General features: G+C 36.8%; 1 protein-coding gene across 2 annotated transcripts in view; it reads left to right on the plus strand.

Moving 5' to 3' along the window:
* Nucleotides 1–20,048, plus strand: part of CPED1 (cadherin like and PC-esterase domain containing 1) — a 299,694-nt gene that overhangs the window by 177,972 nt on the left and 101,674 nt on the right. The gene's annotated exons all lie outside the window — the stretch shown is intronic.

Here is a 20,048-nt window from a genome sequence, read left to right on the forward strand (position 1 = left end):
CAAAATAATAGTGTTTTAAGTGTTGCTATGCATTTAATTACCACAACAGCCCTTGACATAGATACTATTATTAATCCCCCATTTTGTAATTATAAAAACTGAGGCTCAGAACAGTTAAGTATCTCTTAGATCCCACAGGATAGTGGAACTGGGATTCAAATGCAAAGTTTGGTCTCAGAGTCTTGTATTCTTAACCATTCTTCCATTCTGCCTTAGCTAAAAGCCATCAGCGTCATTACTGCAATAATGTTTCTTGGATTCAAATATGAATATTTCAAGAAAGCAGCAAAATTGGAGACGGAATTTCTTTAAAATGAAGGTCTAATATTTAAGTTAAAATAAATTTTGAATGAACGACTATCGTATTTTGGAACTTGTCAGCACGACATGGCTGTTCACCAAGTGTAGGAAGAGTGATAAAGGAAGGCTAAAGCTGACACCAAAATGAGCCACTGAAGTGAGACAAGCTCGAAAGCAGCTCTTGATGACAAAAGATTTGTCAGGCAAGGCGGCTAGACCATGGGATATGGTTTATCTTTTTTTCAGAGAAGCAGTGGCAGTAGGGGTACAAGAAGCAACAGGTTGACTTGAGGTGAGAGGCCTCCAACACCGAGGAGACTGGAATGAACGACACTTGGTGATTTAGGACAGGAAGGTTTGAAGCATGTAAGGAGTTAGTCCAGTGCCAGCAAGACCCTCTCCACAGGGATAGGGTTAGAGCAATAAAGATTTAACGCGCTGAAAAAAAAAACCCAGGAAATAACATGAATTTCATGATTGTTTTTTAAAAAATAATAACAAACAAAACCTACCGAATAACAATGAAAAAGGAGAATTTCTATAAGTAGTTCACAGAGTTACAGCAGTCATAGAAGCCACCACTATCTCTGTTTCCTTTGGTTTTCCTTGGATTTTTTTTTCAAGTGGTTTACAGGGAATCAATAGCTTTTGTAATATCACATTTGGAATACTACAGAAAAAGAATCACCATTGGAATACTATATTAAATATATAGTATATAAATATATATATATATTTATATAAATATATAATATAAATATATATATAGTATATATATAGTATATATATAGTATAGTATATATATAGTATATACTATACTATATATTACTATAGTTACTATATTACTATATTTTACTATATTACTATATTACTATATATTATATTACTATATTACTATATATTATATTACTATATTAACTATATTACTATATATTAGTATAGTATATATATAGTATATATATAGTATATAAATATATAATATATAAATATATTAAATATAAATACTATACTAAATATATAAACCAGTTGGATGGAGTTCAGAGAAAGGCAAGAAAAACCATTAAGAGAATAAAAGAACTGATTTATTAGCCATGATTAAAGGAACCAAATATGTCCAAATGCAGAGAAGAGGAGCATGACAACAGCTCACAAATATCTGAAAGGTGCAGTGGCTTCTGGAGGACACAGATATTTTATCTGTATCACAGCAAGTATATCTTGGCAAACAGATATGGTTTAGAAAGAAAAATCACAACTTTGTTCATTTATAGAAACAGTGGAAAGAACCACTCAGATATAACTTACTGTACACTTTTTCAGCAGGTAGTCTCCCATTTGGAAAAAGACCAGGGCAATCTGAAATGAAATACAAGTTATTTATATTATTCCTATCATGGGAATTTCTGCAATGGTTGGAAAGGAAACACTCATGATTATAGTGACTAGAAGTGCTCCAAAGAATAGGATTGATAGCTTTAAGGTAAATCTGTCATGTTTTGACCTACAACTACTTAATTTTACTACCTAGGAAGTAAAAGTACTCTGGCATCCAGATGCTTGCTTTGGAGTAGCAAGGAATGGCGGCAGTTCACATTTTGTGTTTTTTGGTGTGTATGTTGGGAACAACCACTGAGATTTAGATGCATTGGGATCAGCTATTTCCCCTTCGGTAAGTGACTTCTTAGTGAGAGAGATGCAGGTTCCTCTCGTGGCTGTGTCACTTACTAGCTTCTTAAGGTGGGAATAATGGAATCTCACCTCCCTAATGGCAAGGATTAAATAGAACAGTGAGGTGTGTCAAGTGGTCCAGCCCACAGAAGGTGCTGAGTTGATATTAGTTCTCTCTCCTTGGCACCCCCTCATCCTCTCTTCATCCTTTCAACCTCTATTCAAGCCGGTTCTGTACAAATCCCTGACTTTGCCCATTTTTAATATTTTCCTAAAAATTTTAGAAAATGCTGTTTTTATGTGAAAACTCTCAATTCATGAAAAAATTCCCCCAAAAAAGGCTTTAAAACTTTGAATAAACCAACCAACAAACAAACCCCACATCTAAAGACCATATATTTACCTTGAATGATTCTTTCTTTGGAAATGCTGCAGTTGAGGTATATGGTGAGACAGTGTCTTTGAAAATTTTTTTTTGTGGTTTTAGATTCTTTTTCTAATTAAAAAAGTTTTTTATTGAAGTATAGTTGATTTACAATGATCTGTTAGTTTAAGGTATATGGCAAAGTGATTCATATATATATATGTGTATATATATAAATCATGTACATTATATATTTGGACTTTTTTATTCAACTATAGTTGATTTACAATATTGTGTTAGTTTCAAGTGTACAGCACAGTGATTCAGTCACGCAAACACACATACATATGTATATTCTTTTAAGATTCTTTCCCCTTATAGGTTATTACAAAATATTGAGTATAGTTCCCTGTGCTATACATTCGGTCCTTGTTGGTTATCTATTTTATATATAGTAGTGTGTATATGTTAATCCCAAACTCCTAATTTATCCCTCCTCCTCCCTTTCCCCTTTGGTAACCATAAGTTTGTTTTCTATGTCTGTGACTCTGTTTTGTAAATAAGTTAATTTTATCATTTTTTTAGATTCCACATATAAGCCATATCATATTATATTTGTCTTTCTCTATCTGGCTTACTTCAGTATGATAATCTCTAGGTCCATCCATGTTGGTGCAAGTGGCATTATTTCATTCTTTTTTACGGCTGAGTTATATTCCATTGTATATATATATCACATCTTCTTTATCCATTCAACTATCAATGGACATTTAGGTTGCTTCCATGTCTTGGCTATTGTAAATAGTGCTTCAGTGAACACTGGGGCACATGTATCTTTTTGAATTATGGTTTTCTCTGGATATATGCCCACGAGTGGAATTGCTGGATCATATGTAACTCTATTTTTAGTTTTTTAAGGAAACTCCATACTGTTTTCCACAGTGGCTGTACCAATTTACATTCCACCACCATTCCTCTGCATCCTCTCCAGCATTTATTATTTGTAGACTATTTGATGTTGGCCATTCTGACTGGTGTGAGGTGATACCCCATTGTAGTTTTGATTTGCATTTCTCTAATAATTAGTGATGTTAAACATCTTTTCACATGCCTTTTGGTCATCTGTATGTCTTCCTTGGAAAAATGTCTGTTTAGGTCTTCTGCCCTTTTTTTTGTTGTTGTGTTGTTTGTTTTTTTGATATTGAGCTGCATGAGCTGTTTGTATATTTTGGAGCTTAATCCCTTGTCAGTTGCATCATTTGCAAATATTTTCTCCCATTCTGTAGGTTGTCTTTTCATTTTGTTTATGGTTTCCTTTGCTGTGCAAAAGCTTTTAAGTTTAATTAGGTCCCATTTGTTTATTTTTGTTTTTATTTCCATTATTCTAGGAGATGGATCCAAAAAGGTATTGCTGCGCTTTATGTCATAGAGTGTTCTGCCTCTCTTTTCCTCTAGGAGTTTTATGGTGTCTGGTCTTACATTTAGGTCTTCAATCCATTTTGAGTTTATTTTCGAATATGGTGTTAGAGAATGTTCTAATTTCATTATTTTACATGTAGCTGTCCAGTTTTCCCAGCACCACTTATTGAAGAGTCTGTCTTTCTCCATTGTATATTTCTGCCTGCTTTGTCATAGATTAATTGACCCTAGGTGTGTGGGTTTATTTCTGGGCTTTTTATCCTGTTCCATTGATCTATATTTCTGTTTTTATGCCAGTACCATACTGTTTTGATGACTGTAGCTTTGTAGTATAGTCTGAATTCAGGGAGCCTGACTCCCCCAGCTCCATTTTGTTTCTTTGTTTGTTTTTTTCCTTCAAAAATTGTTTTGGCTATTTGGGGTCTTTTGTGTTTCCACACAAATTTAAAATTTTTAAAAATATATCCTTAGAAAACAAATACAGGCGTTGAATGTTTGTGACCTGTTCATAGAAATGAACAAAGGGGCTTCTCTGGTGGCACAGTGGTTAAGAATCCACCTGCCAATGCAGGGGACACAGGTTCGAGCTCTGGCCCGGACAGATCCCACCACATGCCACGGAGCAACTAAGCCCGTGCGCCACAACAACTGAAGCCCATGCACCGTGCTCCGCAATAAGAGAAGCCACTGCAATGAGAAGCCCGTGCACCGCAACGAAGACCCAACTCAGCCAAAAATAAAAATAAATAAAATAAATTTAAAAAAAAATAAAGAAATGAACAAAGTTTAAAGAAAAAAAGTGCAGTGGGCAGTTCCTTCCAATGAACAGCCTGTAGGAAGTGATGCACTGCAGCTGAGCGATTTTCCTATTTAGAGGATAGGTTTGCCTATGTTTTTTTAAGTTATGCTGCTATGATGTAATGAAATGATATTTTGTAATATTAACTTATGCCTATTCCCTCTTTTTCTGGTTACCCCTACCTGCCTTCACTGTAGGAAGTAGCTTATGCCCCAGGGGGTAAGGCTGATATAGCATGAACAAGAAGATAAAATTGATTCAATAAGCTGAATTCTCCCCTACAGAGAAGGTTTCTGGGAACCAGTCCCTTACAACCACCCCCAAGATAGGAAGGTTCTTAGAATTTTGGAAAAGGAGTGAAAAGCAGCAGGGAAGAAAGAGAGCTGGGTACTGGGAAGTGTCCCTGAGAAGGAGCCTTTGTACCAGATTCTTTCAGTCACAAGAACCACAAAGCTGTTGGAGACCCAGTAGCACAGCAGATCTCTCCCTCACTTTTCTGAAATGTGACCTCCAAGGAGGGAGCAAGCTGAGTCAGCAACTTGGCAAACCAGGAGAAATGACAGCACGAATATTCAGGAGGTAGCACCTGAGGCAGCCCCATCAAATGTCCAGTGGCCCCATCACCAAAGGCAAATGCATTGAGAAGTTTCCCATCCTCTGACTGCTTTGAGGAATAGACATTTAACTAGAAATTAAATTTCTTTTCAGAGAAAGAAAGTTGTATTTTCACATACCTGTGTTTGTGGTCTGTGAAACCTGTAACTACTATACTAATACACGTGGGTAGTTTTTGCTTAAGGTGAAGGGCATTAACCTTAGGCTGTAGTGTCAGGGCAGAGAGGGTGTGGGGGCTGCTTGATCTGAAATATTTACTTGAAGTGCATTTGAAGAAGAGTCTTAAACATGAAAAAAAGTTGTGCAACCAGGTGGGCAGGACTGTGTATGATGTTGCAAAGTGAACAACGGTGATGATGGACAGGAACATACCCATCAGAGAGTGAAACAGCCAAAGCAGTGAAATGTGATAGAAGGATTTGAGCTTAGATGACGGAGGGTGAATGGTGGCCCCAATAAATACATGGGGAGAGCAAGACGAGCTGACTTTGTGGAGAGGATGGGGATGTTCACTGGACCAGCTGAACTGAAGGCACAGGTGGGTAATGTAGCAGAGTTATCAGACAAACTGAATAGAAATTTGAAGGGGAGAGTTGAGACTGGGGTTGGAGATATGGGTGTCATTGGTATAAAAATGATTACTGAGTCTGTGAAGCCAAATGAGATTATGCAAGAAGGGGGCGGGGGAAGATGTTCAGGGAGAGAATTATGGAATAGCCCTTATACGTAGAGGGTAGGGGAAAGGAAGCGGCCAGCACATGCAACAGAAAAACAAGGTTGGAGATGTGGGAGGAGAAACAAGATGTACCATGCCTTGAAAAATCAAGAGAGAAAGATGTTTTAAAAGGAGTGATCAGTGGAATCAAACACTGGAGAAGAGTGAGAGTATGAGCTGACCTCTTCTTGGCCCAGTCAGTTAGGAGCTTAGAGATCATAGAAGGTCCTGTTTCTCTGGAATGGTAAGGGCAGATGCTAGGTCGCTAGGGTAAGAAAGGAGTGAGTGAGGACAAATTAATAGCAGTAGATGTATACACTCTTTGTAAGCAGTTTGGCAGTGAATGAAGTAGGGATTGATAGTTGGAGTGAGGTCAAATGAAGCATGTCAGAAAGCGTCCAACTTAACATCGTCCTTTACATTTTATTGTATGTGGGCAATAAATTTAAAGGATGGGGAGGATTATTATCTGAAGATGATTTTATGCCCTACATCTTGCTGACTTAGTATCACAATAGTGTACAGAATGGAATGTTTCTGGTACCTTCTTACAAACAGCACCAGAAGATGGTTTTTTTCATGACTCTATATCTTTAAGCTTTTAATTATGGAACTCACTTTATTTGCTTCATATCCTTATATGATTTTCTGTTGTCTACCTGAATTTAAGTGTGTTCAGATGCTTAAGATTTGAGATGAATAACAGCTCAATGGCAATGACTTTTCAACTCAGCGTAACAGTTTATTGTTAGCTTCGTAATCACTGTGTATTAGAGTTATTGTTTAGCCCTAGGTCCAAAGTAGTGAGGGAGAAGTACATTTTAATTAGTATAATAAGAAGTCAAATTAATCATATTCCTTTGGTAGTCTGAAGTTTCATTAATAAACGTCTAATGTTTTCAATCATTCACAGCGTTTGTGAACGAAAAAAGAAGCTAACAATTATTCTCCTGTGTTCTGTGATACACATTGCAATCAACACCTCACACTTAGAGCACAGAGCTTATTTGCAGTTGTGTTTTTCTATTTACTGTATGACTTTGTCAAAGTTCACATCACTTTGCTATCCTCTCAATGAATGAAGTTTCTTGGATTTCCAAAATCCTGGAATAATAGCAGATGTAGCCCAGACGATGTCTAGCTTTCTTCCTGACATTTCCTACTGGAAGGGTTTCATTGCACTTGGGCAAACTGCAAGAGACATGTGTGTGATGATTCCTAAACGGATTCATTATGTTTTCACATGAGTACACTATCATACTGTAGGAGAGACAACTGTTTTCAGCTGATGGCCTGTTTTACTTTTTTTTTTAAGTCCATATGTGAATTGTTTCCTCAGATTTTTAGAAATATATTTCTCTGAGAAAATAGAACATTGAAATGGAAATAGACTTAATGTGTCAGCAACTTTGATTTTCTTTTGAGAATTCTGAGGTTCTTAATTTGGTTTTTGCCATTATTCATGTACAGTTACAAAGATATACTCTTTTCCTTTTTAATCAGAATATATCTGTTTTGCCGATTTTCTTTTTAAGAACACTGGATTCTATATGTTTATCCATTTAATTGGTAGTTTAAACTCACCATTTACCTAATTTTAATTTTTTACAAAACACATAACAAAAGTTAGACTTTAGAAAAGTCAAAAATATCAAAGTAAGCAGTCCATCAAGTGAGGAGAGAACTTAATATTCATATTAATACTTTGAAACCAATAGGTTTCCTAAAAATAATTATTTTAATACAACCACGTAGAGTTCATACAAAAACCTAGACTTATTTGGTACATTTGCTGTACACTCTTCTTCCCCAAGTGTCCTGCAGTCACGCCCCACAGTGAATTACACCTTGGTACACGGTCTTTATACTGCTTACATCTGCTATTATTGGCCCCAGTTTTTCAGTGCCCCTTAGATATGTCTTTACTACACAATGGGGAAAAAAGGAAGAGAAATAAGGAAGAGAGTTTAATCTGCCCCTTATGGTAGAAACAGGATAGTATCATGATCAATCGGTTGTTTTTAAAATGAATACCTCACCTCTAATACTTAGTAATTTTAAAAACAAATGTGATAAGCAGAGACGTGTCTGAGCATTTATCTCCAAACTAACTTGGCTCTTTTTTGCAAAATAACATTTTAAACTACTATTTTTTTATCGTTTTCAAGAAATACCCAATAGCAAGAGTTCTATTGCAGTCAGGCATATTGCATAAGATAGTGTGTGATGATTCTTATGTTTTCATTGATTTGTTATGAACTGTGCACTATGCTTTCATGTGAGTGATTATCATACTGCAGGAGAAAATTGTTTTTAGCTAATACCTATTTCACATTTCTTTAAAAAAGTGAATGTTTTCCCTAGCTTGCTTGATACAGGGGTGTATACTTCAGGTATCCACTAAGATTTAGTGGTATTTTACTCATCATGTAAGAGCAAACGGCTATTCCATGCAGAGGGAGCATGAAAAATGAAAAATAAACTGTGTCATGAAGTTCCCAGTTGCTCAAATACTTAAATATTTACATATTGGTTGGTAAAGAACCACTATCCCCAGGTCTCAGCAATGACTGAATTATATTGGAATCTATATATTTCTTTGGAAGGAATTCAAGATAACTGTTTGAAATACATCTCTCACAAAATATGGCTGTCATTCATATATAAATACATTATTGACTTTTTTTTTTTTTTTTTTTGCGGTACACGGGCCTCTCACTGTTGTGGCCTCTCCCATTGCGGAGCACAGGCTCCAGACGCGCAGGCTCAGCGGCCATGGCTCACGGGCCCAGCCGCTCCGCGGCACGTGGGATCCTCCCGGACCGGGGCACGAACCCACGTCCCCTGCATCGGCAGGCGGACTCTCAACCACCGCGCCACCAGGGAAGCCCCCATTATTGACTTTTAATGGTAATCATAAAGTGTTTTAAAAATTTATATTCAATATCAAAACATAACATTAAAAGCTCTTTCCAGTTACATCTCTGACTAAAAAGATACTAGTCAGTCCTTAACCGAAATGTCAACTTGGCTAATAGTAAAAGTTTTCAAGTATGGTTACTTGCATGAATATACTTGTAATATTTTAATCAACCCTAGTAAAACTGTTAAAGCCTACATCCTCCAAAAATGTGAGGAAGGTGTATTATTAGGTCCATTTTACAGATGAAAAAAATGAAACACAGAGTGGATAAGTCACTTTCCAAAGGTCACACACCTAGTTTATGGCAGGTCTGGGATAAAATTGTCAGACAACTCTAGATAAAAGAATATTAGGGACTTCCCTGGTGGTACAGTGGTTAAGAATCTGCCTGCCAATGCACGGGTCACGGGTTTGACTCCTGGTCCAGGAAGATCCCACATGCTGTGGAGCAACTAAGCCCGTGCACCACAACTACTGAGCCCTCGCTCTAGAGCAGACAAGCCACAACTACTGAGCCTGCGTGCCACAACTACTGAAGTCCACGCGCCTAGAGCCTGTGTTCTGCAACAAGAGAAGCCACCACGACGAGAAGCCCGTGCACTGCACCTAAGAGTAGCCCCCGCTCATCGCAACTAGAGAAAGCCCACACAGCAATGAAGACCCAACACAGCCAAAAATAAATAAATAAAATAGGCAAAGTATATAAATAGACATTTAATAAAATTTTTAAAAAGTGAATATTTGATGCATATTAATTGAGTATATTTCAGTTTCACAACTCTTAATGTGGTTCTGAATTAGATATTTTTGGACAAAGCTGATATATGGAAATTCAAAAGCCGTATCTATTCCAAAATAGACATGGGAAACTATTTAGGGGGCCATTAATGTCTATCTGTATCAGCTGTGTCACACGTGTTTACTTCCCTCACAAAAATATTCTGCACTGGACTCATCCAACATATTAAAATATTTCAGTACTTTTAACAGTAAGAAACAGTAAAAACCAGTACAAAAGCTATAGTAAAATTAGAATTGTCAGCCCACACTAAATACCTAAATGAACGCTTCTTAAAATTTTAATGATATTACATTTCCTGAAATAAAAATTCGTTTAAAATTCATAAAAATAATGCCAGAAGACTTAGGTAGACCATGTTAAGGTGTTTATTATTTCATTAAAAGCAGATCAGCCCTTATCAAAATGAAAGAAATCTACTTAATGGAGAGAGTAACTGGTAACAGTTCAGCAAGTCATTTTCCTTCCTTCTTTCCCTCCTTCCCCCTTCCCTCCCTCTCTCCCTTCTTCATGCCTTCCTTCCTTCCCTCCCCTTTCATTCCTCCCTTCTTGCCTGCCTTTCTTCCCTCCCTTTCTTCCTCCCCTCTTCCCTCCCTCCCATCCCCCTTCCTTTTTTGATTATTTGCTCTGTGGTTATTGAGCATCATTATGTTTCTAAGGCTGAGACTTCTCTTCTGATTCAACTGATGTTCAGTGTAGCTGGAAACAGCAGGCCACAAAGAGCACCACTGGTGACAGCATAAATTCTAGAGCTAGACAGGGCCCAGCCGCTCCGCGGCATGTGGGATCCTCCCGGACCGGGGCACGAACCCGTGTCCCCTGCATCGGCAGGCGGACTCCCAACCACTGCGCCACCAGGGAAGCCCCCAGCCCTGGGTTTAAATTCCAGTGTTCCCCTTGCTGTTGGGATTACTTCAGGCAAGCTACTCTACCTCTTCTCTAAGATGGGGATAGTAGTACTTACTTGGCTGTGTCATTGGGAGCATTATTTAATTAAACAATTAATTTAATTATGAAGCCTGAGGACCACTGTGCCTGGTACATGGAAGGTGTTTGAAGTATATTAGTTCCCTCTTTTTACCTTACTCCCCTTTATACTAACATGTTTTTTCTTCAGAGTTATTCCTATTTATTATTCCAAGGTCCAACCTTTGTCCTTTCGAAGAAAAAAGCTCATTTAGCTTTTCTACAAAGCCTTACAAAAATGTAAGAATCTGCCCCCAAATAGTAATTATTAATAGTTATGGATAATTCATAGTAATTATGTCCCATCGAACCCACAATCTTCCCCCGAGTGCCAAGTGTTTATCTAAAATTTTGGGGCCTAGAAACCATTTGGCTTTGACAGCCCAATAAGTTCTTTCCCTCAAGGTTTCCAGCAGCTCCTGCTTCCATCCAGCTTAGAATTTCTTCTTTTTGTAGCTGTCAGCAGGAAATGAAGTGGCATATGGCAATAACAATTTTGAAATTTAAGTGATGTTTGCTTCCAAGTTTTTCAAACTTTTGAAAGCTAGCGTCGGTGACAGTTGTCAGCCAGGAGGAATTTACTTACTGAGTATTAATTCGGACATAGATTTGAGAACATAAGGCGCCATTATCCTCATAAAGCTTCCCAAGGGGAGGTTGGAGGGCAGTATGGACTTTCAGGAATCCCAGATACCTGCAGAGTAATTCAGGAGTTTTCTGTACATCACATACAGTGTGGATTTGATCTTCATGTTTCCTCACAGGCCTCTGCCCCTAGTAGACAAGCAACAAACAGCAGATAAGTGAATGAATAGCTATAGCAAACTGCTCCAGTAAATGTTTAACTGGGATGAAATACCTCACCTATTAGTGGGGATTAGATGTGAATAGAAGAACATAATGAATATTTTTTGCCAGGTGAATTTCAATTTTATTTTCAAAGCTGGTTTATAATATAAAGAATAAGGCACAGAACATGTTTAAGTTTTAATACCTGAAGAGGTATCAGACTGTTAATGATTAAAGATTCATGCAGCTCCCTTGCGGGGGAAAGGAGTTGTTCTCTCCACTTCTTTAGAAATTATTTCTTTTGTGTGACTTTTTTCACGCAAGAGGAAGGAAGTGGAAGCACAGTTGCATTCTTTAGTGGATGTTGAAGCGTTTTGATTTAGCCATTTTTCCTATTATTTAAATGATAAACTGACAATGTAGAAAGGGGAGGAGAGTGAGTTCCTTAAGTCCACAGGAAAATTGAGGGCAAACGAACAGTTTCTGTGAACAGTTGAAATGTAAACACAGTTGAGAATCTGATCCAGTTTCAGATAAATGTAAAATAAATAATGTGATTATTTTAACTTAATCCTAAAACTGTTTTTCATTATTTCTGGGTTTTACTACACCCATCAAAAGCCATACAATGCGTAACCTTTCTTGTCAAACTTTTAAGGGGACTCATATTTCCTCTTAATAAACTTTGCATCGTATTTCATACAGAAAACCAGTGGGTGGTTTTTCCATTTCTTCCAACTTTAACAATAGTAAAGACAATTGTTAACTATTTTCTGAGTTATATTTTGAGTACACTTAGCAGTTGCCTGAATCAAAAACCTGGCAAAGAAATGAGGGTAAGAACTGGAGGGGAGTGAACAGAAAACCATTGCAAAGAGGATGCAGAAGTGTACTCAGTTCCCACTGGTAGTAAATTAGTGGGGAATAGGAGGATTAATAAGTTTTCCATAAAAAATGAACAAATTCTCTCCGAAAACAGTTACGTTTCCTTAACAAAGTGAGCCTTGCAGAGCCTAGAGGAGGGAACAATATTCAATTAAGTATGTGGTTGAAAGCATAAAAATAATTGTTGCTCTGTCTGGAACTATTTAATTCTTGTTAAGTAAGGATTGAAGGCGACACAGGGATTCCTTTATGAGGAGCTTAACCCCACTCTGTTCTGCAGTTCATACTACACAGCAGCCTTGGATGAAACACCAATTTCAGAATTGGGTGCTGTTCATCATGAATGATTGTATAAGGTGTGCAAGCCCAGGTATGGTTCAGTGTAACACTGTCACCATTCCAGAGACACAAAGCAGATGCTCTAGCAATATCGTCAATTCTATATGATTCTATACATTCTTTATGAAGAACAGTATATTGTCTCTGGACATTTTTAATGGCATATACAAATATAAATGTTTACTAGACTGAAAAGTACAGCAAATGATGTATCTCTATTACAGAGATGGAATGAGATACAATGAATACTCCATTCTCTTACTCTTTAGAAATTATACATATACATTTTCTAAATGACTGTGGTAGATAGCTTAGGAAAATACTTATAGTAGGATTATTTCAGAGTATCTATTCTTATCTCAAAGAAGTTTAAATTTTAATTCCAAAGTCCTTTTTCTTGAAAAAATTTTTAACATCTTTATTAGACTATAATTGCTTTACCATGGAGTGTTAGTTTTTGCTTTATGACAAAGTGAATCAGCTATACATATACATATATCCCCATATCTCTTCCCTCTTGTGTCTCCCTCCCTCCCACCCTTCCTATCCCACCCCTCTAGGTGGTCACAAAGCACCGAGCTGATCTCCCTGTGCTATGCTGCTGCTTCCCACTAGCTATTGGTTTTACATTTGGTAGTGTATATATGTCCATGCCACTCTCTCACATTGTCCAAGCTTACCCTTCCCCCTCCCTGTGTCCACAAGTCCATTCTCTGTGTCTTTATTCCTGTCCTGCCCCTAGGTTCTTCATGACCTTTTTATTTAAAATAAATATTCCATATATATGTGTTAGCATATGGTATTTGTTTTTCTCTTTCTGACTTACTTCACTTTGTATGACAGACTCTAGGTCCATCCACCTCACTACAAATAACTCAATTTCGTTTCTTTTTATGGCTGAGTAATATTCCATTGTATATATGTGCCACATCTTTTTTATCCATTCATCTGTGGATGGACACTTAGGTTGCTTTGAAGGCCTGGCTATTGTAAATACAGCTGCAATGAACATTGTGTGACATGATTCTTCTTGAATTATGGTTTTCTCAGGGTATATGCCCAGTAGTGGGATTGCTGGGTCATGTAGTAATTCTAATTTTAGTTTTTTAAGGAACCTCCAAACTGTTCTCCATAGTGGCTGTATCAATTTACATTCCCACCAACAGTGTAACAGGGTTGCCTTTCTCCATACCCACTCGAGCATTTATTATTTGTAGATTTTTTGATGATGGCCATTCTGACCGGTGCAAGATTGTAGTTTGTAGTTTTGATTTGCATTTCTCTAATGATTAATAGTGTCGAGTATTCTTTCATGTGTTTGTTGGCAATCTGTATATCTTCTTTGGAGAAATGTCTATTTAGGTCTTCTGCCCATTTTTGGATTGGGTTGTTTGTTTTTTTGTTATTGAGCTGCATGAGCTGCTTATAAATTTTGGAGATTAATCCTTTGTCAGTTGCTTCATTTGCAAATATTTTTTCCCATTCTGAGGGTTGTCTTTTCATCTTGTTTATGGTTTCCTTTGCTGTGCAAAAGCTTTGAAGTTTCATTAGGTCCCATTTGTTTATTTTTGTTTTTATTTCCATTTCTCTAGGAAGTGGGTGAAAAAGGATCTTGCTGTGACTTATGTCATAGAGTGTTCTGCCTATGTTTTCCTCTAAGAGTTTTACAGTATCTGGCCTTACATTTAGGTCTTTAATCCATTTTGAGTTTATTTTTGTATATGATGTTAGGGAGTGTTCTAACTGCGTTCTTTTACATTTAGCTGTACAGTTTTCCCTGCACCATTTATTGAAGAGGCAGTCTTTTCTCCATTGTATATTCTTGCCTCCTTTATCAAAAATAAGGTGATCATATGTGCATGGGTTTATCTCTGGGCTTTCTATCATGTTCCATTGATCAATATTTCTGTTTCTGTGCCAGTACCAAACTGTCTTGATTACTGTAGCTTTGTAGTATAGCCTGAAATCAGAGATCCTGATTCCTCCAGCTCTGTTTTTCTTTCTCAAGTTTGCTTTGGCTCTCCAGGGTCTTTTGTGTTTCCATACAAATTGTGAAATTTTTTGTTCTAGTTCTGTGAAAAATGCCAGTGGTAGTTAGATAGGGATTGCATTGAATCTGTTGATTGCTTTGGGTAGTATAGTCATTTTCACAATATTGATCTTCCAGTCCAAGACCATGGTATATCTCTCCATCTGTTTGTATCATCTTTAATTTCTTTCATCAGTGTCTTATCATTTTCTGCACACAGCTCTTTTGTCTCCTTAGGTAGGTTTATTCCTAGGTATTTTATTCTTTTCAATGCAATGGTAAGTGGAGTGTTTCCTTAATTTCTCTTTCAGATTTTTCAGCATTACTGCATAGGAATGCCAGAGATTTCTGTGCATTAATTTTGTATCCTGCTACTTTACTAAATTCATTGATTAGCTCTAGTAGTTTTCTGGTAGAGTCTTTAGGATTCTCTATGTATAGTATCATGTCATCTGCAAACAGTGACAGCTTAACTACTTCTTTTCCAATTTGGATTCCTTTTATTTCTTTTTCTTCTCTGATTGCTGTGGCAAAAACTTCCAAAACTATGTTGAACAATAGTGGTGAGGGTGGGCAACCTTGTCTTGTTCCTGATCTTAGTGGACATTGTTTCAGTTTTTCACCATTGAGGATGATGTTGGCTGTAGGTTTGTCATATATGGCCTTTATTATGTTGAGGTAGGTTCCCTCTATGCCTCCGTTCTTGGGGGGGGGGTATCATAAGTGGATGGTGAATTCTGTCAAAAGGTTTTTCTGCATCTATTGAGATGATCACATGGTTTTTATCCTTCAGTTTGTTAATATGGTGCGTCACATTGATTGATTTGCAAATATTGAAGAATCCTTGCATTCCTGGGATAAATCCCACTTGATCATGGTGTATGATCCTTTTAATGTGCTGTTGGATTTTGTTTGCTAGTATTTTGTTGAGAATGTTTGCATCTATGTTCATCAGAGATATTGGCCTGTAGTTTTCTCTTTCTTTGTGACATCTTTGTCTGGTTTTGGTATCAAGGTGATGGTGGCCTTGTAGAATGAGTTTGGGAGTGTTCCTCCCTCTGCTGTATTTCCTAAGAGTTTGAGAAGGATAGGTGTTAGCTTTTCTCAGAATGGTTGATAGAATTCACCTGTGAAGCCATCTGGCCCTGGGCTTTTGTTTGTTGGAAGATTTTTAATCACAGTTTCAATTTCAGTGCTTGTGATTGGTCTGTTCATAGTTTCTATTTCCTCCTGGTTCAGTCTCGGAATATTGTGCTTTTCTAAGAATTTGTCCATTTCATACAGGTTGTCCATTTTATTGGCATATAGTTGCTTGTAGTAATCTCTCATGATCCTTTGTATTTCTGCAGTGTAAGTTGTTACTTCTCCTTTTTCGTTTCTAATTCTATTGATTTGAGTCTTCTCCCTTTTTTTCTTGATGAGTGTGGCTAATGGTTTATCAATTTTATCTTCTCAAAGAACCAGCTTTAATTTTTATTGATCTTTGCTATCGTTTCCTTCATTTCTTTTTCATTTATTTCTGATCTGATCTTTATGATTTCTCCTGCTAACTTTGGGGGTTTTTTGTTCTTCTTTCTCTAATTGCTTTAAGTGTAAGGATAGGTTGTTTATTTCAGATGTTTCTTGTTTCTGGAGGTAGAATTGTATAGCTGTAAACTTCCCTCTTAGAACTGCTTTTGCTACATCTCATAGGTTTTGGGTTGTTAACTTTTCATTGTCATTTGTTTCTAGGTATTTTTTGATTTCCTCTTTAATTTCTTCAGTGATCTCTTGGTTATTAAATACTGTATTGTTTAGCCTCCATGTGTTTGTTTTTTTACAGATTTTTTCCTGTAATTGATACCTAGTCTCATAGCGTGGTCTTCGGAAAAGATACTTGATACGATTTCAATTTTCTTAAATTCACCAAGGCTTGATTTGTGACCCAAGACATAATCTATCCTGGAGAATGTTCCATGGGCACTTGAGAAGAAAGTGTATTGTGTTGTTTTTGGATGGAATGTCCTATAAATATCAATGAAGTCCACTTGCTTTATGTATCAATTAAAGTGTGTGTTTCCTTATTTATTTTCATTTTGGATGATCTGTCCATTGGTGAAAGTGGGCTCTTAAAGTCCCCTATTATGATTATGTTACTGTTGATTTCCCCTTTTATGACTGTTAGCATTTGCCTATGTTGAGGTGCACCTATGTTGGGTGCATAAATATTTACAATTGTTATATCTTCTTCTTAGATTGATCCCTTGATCATTATGTAGTGTCCTTCTTTGTATCTTATAATAGTCCTTATTTTAACGTCTATTTTGTCTGATATGAGAATTGCTACTCCAGCTTTCTTTTGATTTCCATTTGCATGGAATATCTTTTTCCATCCCCTCACTTTCAGTGTGTATGTGTCCCTAGGTCTGAAGTGGGTCTTTGTACACAGCCTGTATACGGGTCTTGTTTTTGTATCCATTCAGCCAGTCTGTGTCTTTTGGTTGGAGCCTTTAATCCATTTACATGTAAGGTAATTATCGATATGTATGTTCCTATTACCATTTTCTTAATTGTTTTGGGTTTGTTATTGTAGGTCTTTTCCTTCTCTTCTGTTTCCTGCCTAGAGAAGTTCCTTTAGTATTTGTTGTAAAGCTGGTTTGGTGATGCTGAATTCTCTTAGCTTTTGCTTGTCTGTAAAGATTTTAATTTCTCTGTGGAATCTGAATGAGATCCTTGATGGATAAAGTAATCTTGGTTGTATGTTTTTCCCTTTCATCACTTTAAATATGTCCTGCCGCCCACTTCTGGCTTGCAGAGTTTCTGTTGAAAGATCAGCTGTTAACCTTATGGGCATTCCCTTGTATGTTATTTATTGTTTTTCCCTTTGCTGCTTTTAATATTTTTTCTTTGTACTTAATTTTTGACAGTTTGATTAATGTGTCTTGGCGTGTTTCTCCTTGGATTTATCCTGTATGGGACTCTCTGCGCTTTCTGGACTTACTTCCCTTCCCATATTAGGGAAGTTTTCTACCATAATCTCTTCAAATATTTTCTCAGTCCCGTTCCTTTTCTCTTCCTCTTTAGGGACACGTATAATTCGAATGTTGATGCATTTAACGTTTCCCCAGAGGTCTCTGAGACTGTTCTCAGTTCCTTTCATTCTTTTTTCTTTATTCTGCTCTGCAGTAGTTATTTCCACTATTTTTTCTTCCAGGTCACTGATCCTTTCTTCTGCCTCAGTTATTCTGCTATTGATTCCTCCTAGAGAATTTTAATTTCATTTATTGTGCTGTTCATCATTGTTTGTTTGCTCTTTAGTTATTGTAGGTCCTTGGGTTTTTTTTCTTTGAATTTAATTTTATTTATTTTTTTATACAGAAGGTTCTTATTAGTTATCCATTTTATACATATTAGTGTATATATGTAAGTCCCAGTCTCCCAATTCATCCCACCATACCCCCCCACTGCTTTCCCCCCTTGGTGTCCATATGTTTCTTCTCTACATCTGTGTCTCAATTTTTGCCCTGCAAACCAGTTCATCTGTACCATTTATCTAGGTTCCACATATATGCATTAATATACAATATTTGTTTTTCTATCTCTGACTTACTTCACTCTGTGTGACAGTCTCTGGATTCATCTACATCTCTATAAATAACCAAATTTCATTCCTTTTTATGGCCATGTAATATTCCATTTTATATATGTACCACATCTTCTTTATCCATTTGTCTGTCGATGAGCAATTAGGTTGCTCCCATGTCCTAGCTATTGTAAATAGTGCTGCAATGAACATTGGTGTGCATGTGTCTTGTTGAATTATGTTTTTTTCTGGGTATATGCCCAGTAGTGGGATTGCTGGGTCATGTAGTAATTCTAATTTTAGTTTTTTAAGGAACCTCCATACTGTTCTTCATAGTGGCTGTATCAATTTACATTCTTACCAACAGTGCAAGAGAGTTCCCTTTTCTCCACAGCCTCTCCAGCATTTGTTGTTTGTAGATTTTCTGGTGATGCCCATTCTAACTCATCTGAGGCAATCCCTCACTGTAGTTTTGACTTGCATTTCTCTAATAATTAGTGATGTTGAGCAGCTTTTCATGTGCTTCTTGGCCATATGTATGTCTTCTTTGGGGAAATGTCTATTTAAGTCTTCTGCCCATTTTTGGATTGGGTTTTATTCTTTTTTAATATTCAGCTGCATGAGCTGTTTCTATATTTTGGAGATTAATCCTTTGTCCGTTGATTCGTTTGCCAATATTTTCTCCCATTCTGAGGGCTGTCTTTTCATCTTGTTTGTAGTTTCCTTTGTTGTGCAAAAGCTTTTAAGTTTCATTTGGTCCCATTTGTTTATTTTTGTTTTATTTCCATTACTCTAGGAGGTGGATCAAAAAAGATCTTGCTGTGATTTATGTCAAAGAGTGTTTTTCTTATATTTTCCTCTAAGAGTTGTATAGTGTCCAGTCCTATATTTAGGTCTCTAAACCCTTTTGAGTTTAGTTTTGTGTATGATGTTAGGGAGTGTTCTAATTTCATTTTTTACATGTAGCTGTCCAGATTTCCCACCACCACCTACTGAAGAGACTGTCTTTTCTCCATTTTATATCCTCGCCTCCTTTGTCATAGATTAGTTGACCATAGGCGCATGGGTTTATCTCTGGGCTTTCTATCCTGTTCCGTTGATCTATATTTCTGTTTTTGTGCCAGTACCATACTGTCTTGGTTACTGTAGCTTTGTAGTGTAGTCTGAAGTCAGGGAATCTGATTCCTCCAGTTCTGTTTTTTCTCTCAAGACTGCTTTGGCTATTCGGTGTCTTTTGTGTCTCCATACAAATTTTAATATTTTTTTGTTCTAGTGCTGTAAAAATGCCATTGGTAATTTGACAGGGATTTGACTGAATCTGTAGATTGCTATGGGTAGTATAGTCATTTTTACAATGTTGATTCTTCCAATCCAAGAGCATGGTATATCTCTCCATCTGTTTGTATCATCTTTAATTTCTTTCCTCAGTGTCTTATTGTTTTCTGCATACAGGCCTTTTGTCCCTTAGGTAGGTTTATTCCTAGGCATTTTATTCTTTTTGTTGCAATGATAAATGGGAGTGTTTCCTTAATTTCTCTTTCAGATTTTTCATCATTACTGTATAAGAATGCAAGAGATTTCTGTGCATTAATTTTGTAGCCTGCAAGTTTGCCAAATTCATTGATTAGCTCTAGCAGTTTTCTGGTAGCATCTTTAGGATTCTCTATGTATAGTATCATGTCATCTGCAAACAGTGACAGTTTTACTTCTTCTTTTCCAATTTGGATTCCTTTTATTTCTTTTTCTTCTCTGATTGCCATGGCTAGGACTTCCAAAACTATGTCGAATAATAGTGGTGAGAGTGGACATCCTTGTCTTGTTCGTGATCTTAGAGGAAATGCTTTCAGTTTTTCACCATTGAGAATGAGGTTTGCTG

The sequence above is a fragment of the Leucopleurus acutus genome, assembly GCF_964270905.1.
Source record: "Leucopleurus acutus genome assembly, chromosome: 9".
Taxonomy (NCBI): domain Eukaryota; kingdom Metazoa; phylum Chordata; class Mammalia; order Artiodactyla; family Delphinidae; genus Leucopleurus; species Leucopleurus acutus.